The sequence below is a fragment of the Ranitomeya variabilis genome, chromosome 1, assembly GCF_051348905.1.
Source record: "Ranitomeya variabilis isolate aRanVar5 chromosome 1, aRanVar5.hap1, whole genome shotgun sequence".
NCBI lineage: Eukaryota > Metazoa > Chordata > Amphibia > Anura > Dendrobatidae > Ranitomeya > Ranitomeya variabilis.
In genome coordinates, this window is record NC_135232.1 from 188292078 (window position 1) to 188304311 (window position 12234).

At 45.2% G+C, this 12234-nt stretch overlaps 1 long non-coding RNA gene across 1 annotated transcript; it reads right to left on the reverse strand.

Annotated features, from left to right (window-relative positions):
• Window positions 1-5117: 5117 nt before the first annotated feature.
• LOC143793842 (uncharacterized) lies at window positions 5118-5448 on the reverse strand. Its single transcript, XR_013220291.1, has 3 exons — window positions 5412-5448; window positions 5257-5326; window positions 5118-5179 (listed from the first exon to the last, which is right to left on the reverse strand). It is a non-coding gene; the product is annotated as an uncharacterized LOC143793842 (long non-coding RNA).
• Between the last annotated feature and the right edge of the window lie 6786 nt (window positions 5449-12234).

Genomic DNA, 12234 nt, shown 5'->3' on the forward strand with positions numbered 1-12234 from the left:
GGGCAAACTCAGCCAACGGCAAGAATGTCACCCAATCGTCCTGATCAGCAGAGACAAAACACCTCAAATAAGCCTCCAAAGTCTGATTGGTTCGCTCCGTCTGTCCATTAGTCTGAGGATGGAAAGCAGACGAAAACGACAAATCAATGCCCATCCTACTACAAAAGGATCGCCAGAACCTGGAAACGAACTGGGATCCTCTGTCTGACACAATATTCTCAGGGATGCCGTGCAAACGAACCACGTTCTGGAAAAACACAGGAACCAGATCGGAAGAGGAAGGCAGCTTAGGCAAAGGAACCAAATGGACCATCTTGGAGAAGCGATCACATATCACCCAGATAACGGACATGCCCTGAGATAGCGGAAGATCAGAAATGAAATCCATGGAGATATGTGTCCACGGTCTCTTCGGGACAGGCAAGGGCAAGAGCAAACCGCTGGCACGAGAACAGCAAGGCTTAGCTCGAGCACAAGTCCCACAGGACTGCACAAATGACCGCACATCCCTTGACAAGGAAGGCCACCAAAAGGACCTGGCCACCAGATCTCTGGTGCCAAAAATTCCCGGGTGACCTGCCAACACCGAGGAATGAACCTCGGAAATGACTCTGCTGGTCCACTTATCCGGGACAAACAGTCTGTCAGGTGGACAAGACTCAGGCCTATCAGCCTGAAATCTCTGCAACACACGTCGCAGATCCGGAGAAATAGCTGACAAGATAACTCCATCTTTAAGAATACCAACAGGATCAGCGACTCCAGGAGCATCAGGCACAAAGCTCCTAGAAAGAGCATCGGCCTTCACATTCTTTGAACCTGGTAAATACGAGACAACAAAATCAAAGCGGGAGAAAAACAATGACCAGCGGGCCTGTCTCGGATTAAGGCGTTTAGCAGACTCGAGATACATCAGATTTTTGTGATCAGTCAAGACCACCACCCGATGCTTAGCACCCTCGAGCCAATGACGCCACTCCTCAAATGCCCATTTCATGGCCAACAACTCCCGATTGCCCACATCATAATTTCGCTCGGCAGGCGAAAACTTCCTAGAGAAAAAGGCACAAGGTTTCATAACAGAGCAACCAGGGCCTCTCTGCGACAAAATGGCCCCTGCCCCAATCTCCGAAGCATCCACCTCAACCTGAAAGGGAAGTGAGACGTCAGGCTGGCACAAAACAGGCGCCGAAGTAAACCGGCGTTTCAACTCCTGGAAAGCCTCCACGGCAGCAGGAGCCCAGTTAGCTACATCGGAGCCCTTCTTGGTCATATCCGTCAAAGGTTTCACAATGCTAGAAAAATTAGCGATAAAACGACGGTAGAAGTAAGCGAAGCCCAAGAACTTCTGAAGACTCTTAACTGACGAGGGCTGAGTCCAATCAAGAATAGCTCGGACCTTGACTGGGTCCATCTCCACAGCAGAAGGGGAAAAAATGAACCCCAAAAAGGGAACCTTCTGTACACCAAAGAGACACTTTGAGCCCTTGACAAACAAAGAATTTTCACGCAAAATTTTAAAGACCAACCTGACCTGCTCCACATGCGAATCCCAATTATCAGAAAAAACCAAAATATCATCCAGATAAACAATCAAAAATTTATCCAGATACTTCCGGAAAATGTCATGCATAAAGGACTGAAAAACTGAAGGCGCATTGGAGAGCCCAAAAGGCATCACCAAGTACTCAAAATGACCTTCGGGCGTATTGAATGCGGTTTTCCATTCATCACCTTGCTTAATGCGCACAAGGTTGTACGCACCACGAAGGTCTATCTTGGTGAACCACTTGGCACCCTTAATCCGGGCAAACAAGTCAGACAACAGCGGTAAAGGATACTGAAATTTGACAGTGATCTTATTTAAAAGCCGATAATCAATACAAGGTCTCAAAGATCCGTCCTTTTTTGCCACAAAAAAGAATCCCGCACCAAGAGGGGAAGAAGACGGACGAATATGTCCTTTCTCCAGAGACTCCTTGATATATGAACGCATAGCGGTATGTTCAGGTACCGACAGATTAAACAGTCTTCCCTTAGGAAATTTACTGCCCGGGATCAAATCTATAGCACAGTCACAGTCCCTATGAGGAGGCAATGCACTGGACTTAGACTCGCTGAAGACATCCTGATAATCAGACAAATACTCCGGAACTTCCGAAGGCGTAGAAGAAGCAATAGACACAGGCAGGGAATCCCCATGAATACCACGACAGCCCCAACTTGAGACTGACATAGCCTTCCAGTCCAGGACTGGATTATGGGTCTGTAACCATGGCAGCCCTAAAACAACCAAATCATGCATTTTATGTAAAACCAGGAAACGTATCACCTCGCGGTGTTCAGGAATCATGCACATGGTAACCTGTGTCCAATACTGCGGTTTATTTGCTGCCAATGGTGTAGCATCAATACCCCTAAGAGGAATAGGATTTTCTAATGGTTCAAGAGTAAAACCACAGCGCTTAGCAAATGAGAGATCCATAAGACTCAGGGCAGCACCCGAATCTACAAACGCCATGACAGGATAAGATGACAGTGAGCAAATCAAAGTTACAGACAGAATAAATTTAGGTTGCAAATTACCAACGGTGACAGGACTAACAACCTTAGATATACGTTTAGAGCATGCTGAGATAACATGTGTAGAATCACCACAGTAGTAGCACAAGCCATTCCGGCGTCTATGAATTTTCCGCTCATTTCTAGTCAGGATTCTATCACATTGCATTAAATCAGGTGTCTGTTCAGACAACACCATGAGGGAATTTGCGGTTTTTCTATCACATTGCACCGAATTAGGTGTCTGTTCAGACAACACCATGAGGGAATTTGCGGTTTTGCGCTCCCGCAACCGCCGGTCAATTTGAATAGCCAGTGCCATAGTATCATTCAGACCTGTGGGAATGGGAAAACCCACCATAACATTCTTAATGGCTTCAGAAAGGCCATTTCTAAAATTAGCGGCCAGTGCACACTCGTTCCAATGTGTCAGCACGGACCATTTCCGAAATTTTTGGCAATACACTTCAGCCTCGTCCTGCCCCTGAGACATAGCCAGCAAGGCCTTTTCTGCCTGAATCTCAAGATTGGGTTCCTCATAAAGTAAACCGAGCGCCAGAAAAAACGCATCAAGATCAGCCAATGCCGGATCTCCTGGTGCCAGCGAAAAAGCCCAATCCTGAGGGTCGCCCCGTAAGAACGAAATAACAATTTTTACTTGCTGAGCAGAATCTCCAGATGAACAGGGTCTCAGGGACAAAAACAATTTACAATTATTCACGAAATTCCTAAACTTAAACCTGTCTCCGGAAAACAGTTCAGGAATCGGTATTTTAGGTTCTGACCTAGGATTTCTGATAACATAGTCTTGTATGCCCTGCACACGAGTAGCCAGCTGGTCCACACTTGTAATCAAGGTCTGGACATTCATGTCTGCAGCAAGCATAGCCACTCTGAGGTAAAGGGGAAGAAGAAAAAAAAAAAAAAAAAAACTCAGAATCTTCTTTCTTATAATCCCTCTTCTGCAATGCATTAAACATTTAATACTGGCCTGGAAAACTGTTATGACCCCAATGGCGAGGGTCTCAGAGGAACGTGGAAGTCTGCAGAATACAAAAATCCAGCTCATAGGGCAGTGGTAACTGGGTTGACCATATATCTACTCCTAACGCCAACACTAGAAGTAGCCGGGGATCATTCCTACGTTGATTCTAGATGACACGCGCCAGCCGGAGAATCTAGCTACCCCTAGTAGAGGAAAACAAAGACCTTTCTTGCCTCCAGAGAAGGGGACCCCAAAGCTGGATAGAAGCCCCCCACAAATAATGACGGTGAGGTAAGAGGAAATGACAAACACAGAAATGAACCAGGTTTAGCACAGAGAGGCCCGCTTACTGATAGCAGAATAAAGAAAGGTAACTTATATGGTCAACAAAAACCCTATCAAAATCCACACTGGAAATTCAAGAACCCCCGAACCGTCTAACGGTCCGGGGGGAGAACACCAGCCCCCTAGAGCTTCCAGCAAAGGTCAGGATATAGATTTGGAACAAGCTGGACAAAAATACAAAACCAAAACAAATAGCAAAAAGCAAAAGGCAGACTTAGCTGATATAACTGGAACCAGGATCAGTAGACAAGAGCACAGCAGACTAGCTCTGATAACTACGTTGCCAGGCATTGAACTGAAGGTCCAGGGAGCTTATATAGCAACACCCCTAACTAACGACCCAGGTGCGGATAAAAGGAATGACAGAAAAACCAGAGTCAAAAAACTAGTAACCACTAGAGGGAGCAAAAAGCAAATTCACAACAAGCCAGGTTAAATAGGAAACACCCAGCCTCTGATGGACAGGTGGAAACCAGAGACCGCAACCCACCAAAGTCACCCAGTACCAGTTGTAACCACCAGAGGGAGCCCAAAAACAGAATCCACAACACACAACTGTGTCGGTGCACAAGATAGGTTTCCCACACCAGTAGATAAATGATAGATAAGTAACTTGGCACTCAACTTAGTAAATTGTGATGATTTTTTATTCAGATGGCAGTCCAAAATTAAACGTTTCGGTCAGACATTAGACCTTCTTCAGTAAACTGCATTGCAAAAGTATGACAGAATATCAATAATTGCAATTATACAAAATAGTCAAAAAGACGATGAGCCAACATGAAACATAAGGATAAACCTCATAATTAATGTGAAATTAGTGATGGATAGGAGGGTAGGAGAGGTGAGGAATAGGTAAGTAACATCTTTTTACATACCCGACTGCTTTAGATATTGAGGATGGAAGATGTCTCTAATTAGGGAATAGGTCCTGGGTTATGGTTTCAAGTGGACCTGTCTGGGGATAGTAGTACCCTATAGTGAGGATAGAGAGACTGTATAGTGCGGTGTACAGTTCAAAAACTTGAGATGAAATAGAGAATGGTATACTGACCAAGTATGTCACCAGGGAGGAGTATCGTCTATGGGCCTGGTGTTCTAGCTTTGGAAAAACACTGTAGCTAGATATAGTGTATAAATATGGCTGTTAAAGAACGGAAATACACATAAAAAATTAGATATATCAGGGTTGTGTAGAAGGTCTTACCTAATGTAGATAGCTTGCTGATAACTCAGTATAAGGTTATATGTCCACAAAGGTATACTAGGAAGTGTAAATGCCAAAGGCTGAAAGAAAGGTATGATTTATATGGATATGAAACAAAAATAGGTATGTATCTTTAAATATAGTAAGTGGATCTTACCATAAAGGAGAACTGTATACTATAATATAGCCGCAAGAGCCAGATAATTCAATTGAATAGTACTGTTTATCTGTAAAAAGACCAAATGGCCATCATATAGTAGAATAGAGACAAATAGGGAAAACATGTAAAAGACAAGGCAGAAGCTCACTTACTATTGTAGATATATAGAGGCGTCTAATGAAACGGGCGTGCTAAAATTGACACGTAGCCTGCAGTGTAATAGTGTGGGAATAGGTAACATGACCCTATTAGCATATAGTATAAAGTATGCACAGAAGGTGTAATAGGGTGGAGGAAGGACTTACCCATGTGCGGTGTGTAGCTGGTATGCCTCAACGCGGTATCCGCCGTTAGTTGAATGGCATATGTGTAATAAGGCAGGTTTAAATGGCCGTGGGGCGGGACGAACTGAGCGTCCGTAAGAGGAAGTGCGTCATGGATAATGACGTGTACTTCCGGTAATCGGAATCACGAGCGCTGATTGTTGTCATAGACGCTGACAACAAGCGCCATGTTAGCCATGTGTACCTAAGCTAGAACCGGAAGTGTGCGGCCGATTGCGGCGCAGACTTCCGGTATATGAATGAGCTGGATGTTGTCATGGATACTGACAACAAGTGCAGTATTAGGGTAACTCCATGCACCTCGTGTGGAAGCATTTGGTGGGCGTGGCGAGTGACGCTGCTATAGATAAAGGTGCCTGGCCCAATGTAGCGCTGGCTACCTATTACTATACATAGCATATAGATAGCTGTGTGTGCCTAATCTAAATGCATATGTTCAGTATATCTAATATTATGGCCTCAGATCAGAAAAGAGCAGCGCTGGCCTGTTGTGTTATACGTACAGCATGACGGTCTTGAAACCTGTTGGACAATGTAATTACAAGAATTTGTGCTATAGACAGATAATGCAGGAAACGACCTCTATAATGCCATTTTAAAGGGGAAACAAATACATTATGTCAGATCTAAATTAATGAACTGTATACCAAGGGGGGGGGGAAATAAGATAGAAAATAATATTTGTCTCTATTCTACTATATGATGGCCATTTGGTCTTTTTACAGATAAACAGTACTATTCAATTGAATTATCTGGCTCTTGCGGCTATATTATAGTATACAGTTCTCCTTTATGGTAAGATCCACTTACTATATCCTGATATATCTCATTTTTATGTGTATTTCCGTTCTTTAACAGCCATATTTATACACTATATCTAGCTACAGTGTTTTTCCAAAGCTAGAACACCAAGCCCATAGACGATACTCCTCCCTGGTGACATACTTGGTCAGTATACCATTCTCTATTTCATCTCAAGTTTTTGAACTGTACACCGCACTATACAGTCTCTCTATCATCACTATAGGGTACTACTATCCCCAGACAGGTCCACTTGAAACCATAACCCAGGACCTATTCCCTAATTAGAGACATCTTCCATCCTCAATATCTAAAGCAGTCGGGTATGTAAAAAGATGTTACTTACCTATTCCTCACCTCTCCTACCCTCCTATCCATCACTAATTTCACAATAATTATGAGGTTTATCCTTATGTTTCATGTTGGCTCATCGTCTTTTTGACTATTTTGTATAATTACAATTATTGATATTCTGTCATACGTTTGCAATGCAGTTTACTGAAGAAGGTCTAATGTCTGACCGAAACGTTTAATTTTGGACTGCCATCTGAATAAAAAATCATCACAATTTACTAAGTTGAGTGCCAAGTTACTTATCTATCATATATGATAGAAAATAACCAAGTGTGACACCATTCTAAAAACTGCACCCCTCAAGCTGATCAAAATCACATTCAAGAAGTTTATTAACCCTTTATGTGCTTCACAGGAACTGAAACAATGTGGAAGAAAAAAATGAACATTTAACTTTTTTTTGCAAACATTTTACTTCAGAACCATTTTTTTTAATTTTCACAAGTGTAAAAACAGAAATTTAACCACAAATTTTGTTGTGCAATTTCTCCTGAGTTCGCCGATACCCCAAATGTGGAGGTAAACCACTGTTTGGGCACACCGCAGAGCTTGGAAGTGAAGGAGCACCGTTTTACTTTTTCAATGCAGAATTGGCTGGAATTGAGATCGGACGCCATGTCGCGTTTGGAGAGCCCCTGATGTGCCTAAACAGTGGAAACCCCCCACAAGTGACACCATTTTGGAAACTAGACCCCTTAAGGAACTTATGTAGATGTGTGGTGAGCACTTTGATCCCCCAAGTGCTTCACAGAAGTTTATAACGTAGAGCCGTGAAAACAAAAAATTGCATTTGTTTACACAAAAATGATATTTTCGCCCACAAATTCTTATTTTCACAAGGGTAACAGGAGAAATTAGACCTCAAAAGTTGTTGTGCAATTTCTCCTGAGTACAACGATACCCCATATGTGGGGGTAAAGCACTGTTTGGGCGCACCGCAGAGGTTGGAAGAGAAGGAGTGCCGTTTTACTTTTTCAATGTAGAATTGGCTGGAATTGAGATCGGACATCATGCCGCGTTTGGAGAGCCCCTGATGTGCCTAAACAGTAGAAACCCCCCACAAGTGATACCATTTTGGAAACTAGACCCCTTAAGAAACTTATCTAGATGTGTGGTGAGCACTTTGAACCCCGAAGTGCTTCACAGAAGTTTATAACGTAGAGCCGTGAAAATAAAAAATCACATTTTTTCTACAAAAATGATCTTTTTGCCCCAAAATTTTTATTTTCACAAGGGTAACAGGAGAAATTAGACCACAAAAGTTGTTATGCAATTTCTCCTGAGTATGTTGATACCCCATATGTGGAGGTAAACCACTGTTTGGGTGCACCGCAGAGCTTGGAAGAGAAGGAGTGTCGTTTTACTTTTTCAATGTAGAATTGGCTGGAATTGAGATCGGACGCCATGTCACGTTTGGAGAGCCCCTGATGTGCCTAAACAGTGGAAACCCCCCACAAATGACACCATTTTGGAAACTAGACCCATTAAGGAACTTATCTAGATGTGTGGTGAGCACTTTAAACCCCCAGGTGCTTCACAGAAGTTTATAACGTAGAGCCGTGAAAATAAAAAAATCGCATTTTTTCTACAAAAATGATCTTTTTGCCTCCAAATTTTTATTTTACCAAGGGTAACAGGAGAAATTGGACCCCAGAAGTTGTTGTACAATTTGTCCTGAGTACACCGACACCCCATATGTGGGGGTAAACCACTGTTTGGGCGCATGGCTGAGCTCGGAAACAAAGGAGCGCCATTTGACTTTTCAATGCAAAATTGACTGGAATTGAGATCGGACGCCATGTCGCGTTTGGAGAGCCCCTGATGTGCCTAAACAGTAGAAACCCCCCACAAGTGACCACATTTTGGAAACTAGACCCCCTAAGGAACTTATCTAGATATGTGGTGAGAACTTTGAATGCTCAAGTGCTTCACAGAAGTTTATAATGCAGAGTAGTGAAAATAAAAAATATTTTTTTTTCCACAAAAAAGTTTTTTAGCCTCCAAGTTTTTATTTTCACAAGGGTAACAGGAGAAATTGGACCCCATAAGTTGTTGTCCAATTTATCCCGAGTACGCTGATGCCCCATATGTGGGGGTAAACCACTGTTTTGGCGCACGGAAGAGCTCAGAAGGGAGGGAGCACCATTTGACTTTTTTAGCGCAAAATTGGCTGTCATGTTTGGAGACGCCCTGATGTACCTAAACAGTGGAAACCCCCCAATTCTAACTCCAACCCTAACCCCAACGCACCCCTAACCCTAATCTCAACCCGATCCATAATCCTAATCACAACCCTAACGATAATCACAACCCTAACCTCAAAACTAGTGTTGAGCGATACTTTCCGATATCGGAAAGTATCAGTATCGGAAAGTATCGGCCGATACTGTCAAAATATCGGATCCAATCCGATACCGATACCCGATCCCAATGCAAGTCAATGGGACGAAAATATCGGAATTAAAATAAACCCTTTATACACTTGTAGGTTCATTCTACATGAAGGAAAACAACTAAGAATAATGTAGGATGTATTGGGGGACGTGGCGGAGACATTAAAGGCACAGAGGTTTAGCCCAATGTAATAGAATAGCAGTTTTTTTTTTTTTTTTGGATGACGTTCGGCGTTAGAAAGAATTTGACTATGTTAATTTTTTTTTTTTTTTTATGCCACATATTGATGTTTCACTACTTCAACGCCCTTCACCTTCTTTTTTTCTTCTCCCACGCTTTCTTCTTCATTATCCTCATCATCAGCTTCTTTGACATCAACTTCTTCACCTTATTCATCTTCTTCTTCATCTTCTACCTATTATTTTTTGGGTTACATTGTTCATATTCTTTTTATTTTACTATTATCTTCATCATATTCTACTTCTTCATCATATTCTTATTTGTGACAGGCATTCCTGTAGTTGTTATCTATAAAAGTTTGAAGATTACACCTTCCGTTCTGCCTGTCACAAAACAGTTACATTTGTCCGCGTTCAGTTTGGCCTGCAGCATCAGGCTTTATCCAGGGGCACCACGAGGAGGAACGGACTCACCCCCATACACTGCTTAGTCTTCTTCTGCTTATAATTTAGATAATATTTTTTGCTCTGATATTTAGTGTTATGCTTAATGTTCTTCTGCTCTTTGTTCTGCAGCCTCTTGTTCTTCTGCTTCTCGGTCTTCCAGGTCGTCGTCGTCTCCAGGGTCGTCGTCTCCAGGGTCGTCGTCTCCCGGGTCGTCGTCATCGGGGTGGTCTTCAGGGTCGTCGTCTCCGGGGTCGTCGTCATCACGGTGGTCTTCAGGGTCATCGTCTCCAGGGTCGTCGTCATCACGGTGGTTGTCGTCTCTGGTGTCGTCGTCATCTTAGGGGTGTTCTTCCGGGTCATCGTGTTTAGTCTCTTGAACTTGGAAATGTAGCAGAAGGTACAAGAAGGCTGAGAAAATGCCGAGAACCAGCTGATGGAACTGGAACTCGGATGGCTACCCAAAGGTCCAAGAGCCAATGGAACTACCGAGGACCAGCTGACGTTACTGGAACCCGGTTACTAAGCAGGAGGTACCCGTGCCTGAAAGCACTACCAAGGACCACCTGACGTTGGTGGAACTCGGATACCCAGAGGGAGGCACCTAAGCCAAAGGCTCTGCCCGGAACCAGCTGACGGTACTGGAACCAGGATGGGGAGCAGAAGGTACAAGAGCAAAAGACAGTGCCGAGAACCAGCTGACGGTGCTGGAACCCGGATGGGTAGCCGAAGGTCCAAGAGCCAATGGAACTACCGAGGACCAGCTGACGTTACTGGAACCCGGTTACTAAGCAGGAGGTACCCGTGCCTGAAAGCACTACCAAGGACCACCTGACGTTGGTGGAACTCGGATACCCAGAGGGAGGCACCTAAGCCAAAGGCTCTGCCCGGAACCAGCTGACGGTACTGGAACCAGGATGGGGAGCAGAAGGTACAAGAGCAAGTGTCTGCGTGGCTTTTGCAGGACACGATGCCGGCTGCACAGCAGGGGAACAGCTGGCGGTGCTGAACCCCACTGACACATTGGCTGGTGTTTTTCTCTGTGCAGCTAGCAGTACCGGGCCCCAACTGGCGGTGTTGGAGCCCGGGGTCAGCAGGAGGAGGAGAGGGAGCAGAGTGTAGGCCGAAGCCTGCACTGGCGGCAGCTTTGGGTCTGTTGTGCCTGCGTGGCTGTTGCAGGACACGTTGCCGGCTGCACAGCAGGGGAACAGCTGGCGGTGCTGAACCCCACTGACACATTGGCAAGGTGTTTTTCTCTGTGCAGCTAGCAGTACCGGGCCCCAACTGGCGGTGTTGGAGCCCGGGCTCTGCAGGGGGAGCAGAGTGTAGGCCGAAGCCTAATCGAACCAATTTCAAAGGTAACCTTTAACCCCCCCTCAGGGGTTACAAAGTAGAAGAGCCACAGCTTATGCAGCAGTAGTGGTGCACAAGTCAAAGGTTGCTCTTTTAATTTGGCTCCTTGCACACGCTGAATGGAACACGTATAACATTTAGCCCTTTATACAGTCAAACTGTGTTGGAGGCGCGAGTTCCCTTTGTAATGAGACGCAGCACAGATGTCAAGAATCCCACCTTGGTGCTGGGTGCAGCCTCCTGAGCGTTGTTATTTGCTGTACAGGAGTCTGCGCTGTCGTGTTATCCCCTGGCCTAGCGCTGTTAGCGCTGCCCATCTTCTGACCTCATTTAATGTTGGCTGGTGCGGTTCGCGATGCCCATGAATCACAGCCCCGCAGTGTATTGACATAGTTAAAACACTGCGGGGCTGGGATTCATGGCCTGGCGCAGTACATATGTTCGCCTCTCGCTTGGGTTCTTACACCTGCTTCAGACTATGTGGCGTCAGCTGATCCCTTATCGCATGCCACGGCCATGAAGCCGCACAGCCTGAAGAAGGCGGAAGGAGATGAGGGACAGGCGAACTGATGCACTGCTCATGCCCATCAAACACACCCTCGCAGTCCCAAGAAATAAGACACCGAGGGGCGTTGTGTGGGTCAGGGCGGCCGCAGAGGCGCAGGCAGCCAAACAATGATGCCAGAAGACGGGCAGCGCTACCAAGGGGGTTGCAGCGTGTCATTACAAAGGAAAGTCACACCACCGGGACGGTTAAATGGTCACACAGAGGACACATTTTAGACGTGTTTTCCGTTCCACATGTGCGAGGAGAATACGTTTATGAGCCACCTTGCACACATGCAGCATTACCGCTGTACAAGGTGGCCTTAAAAACGTACAAACGCCTGGGGGAGGGGGGACAGGTTCCCTTCAATTTCAGTTCTGGTGTCTGCGTGGCTTTTGCAGGACACGATGCCGGCTGCACAGCAGGGGAACAGCTGGCGGTGCTGAACCCCACTGACACATTGGCTGGTGTTTTTCTCTGTGCAGCTAGCAGTACCGGGCCCCAACTGGCGGTGTTGGAGCCCGGGGTCAGCAGGAGGAGGAGAGGGAGCAGAGTGTAG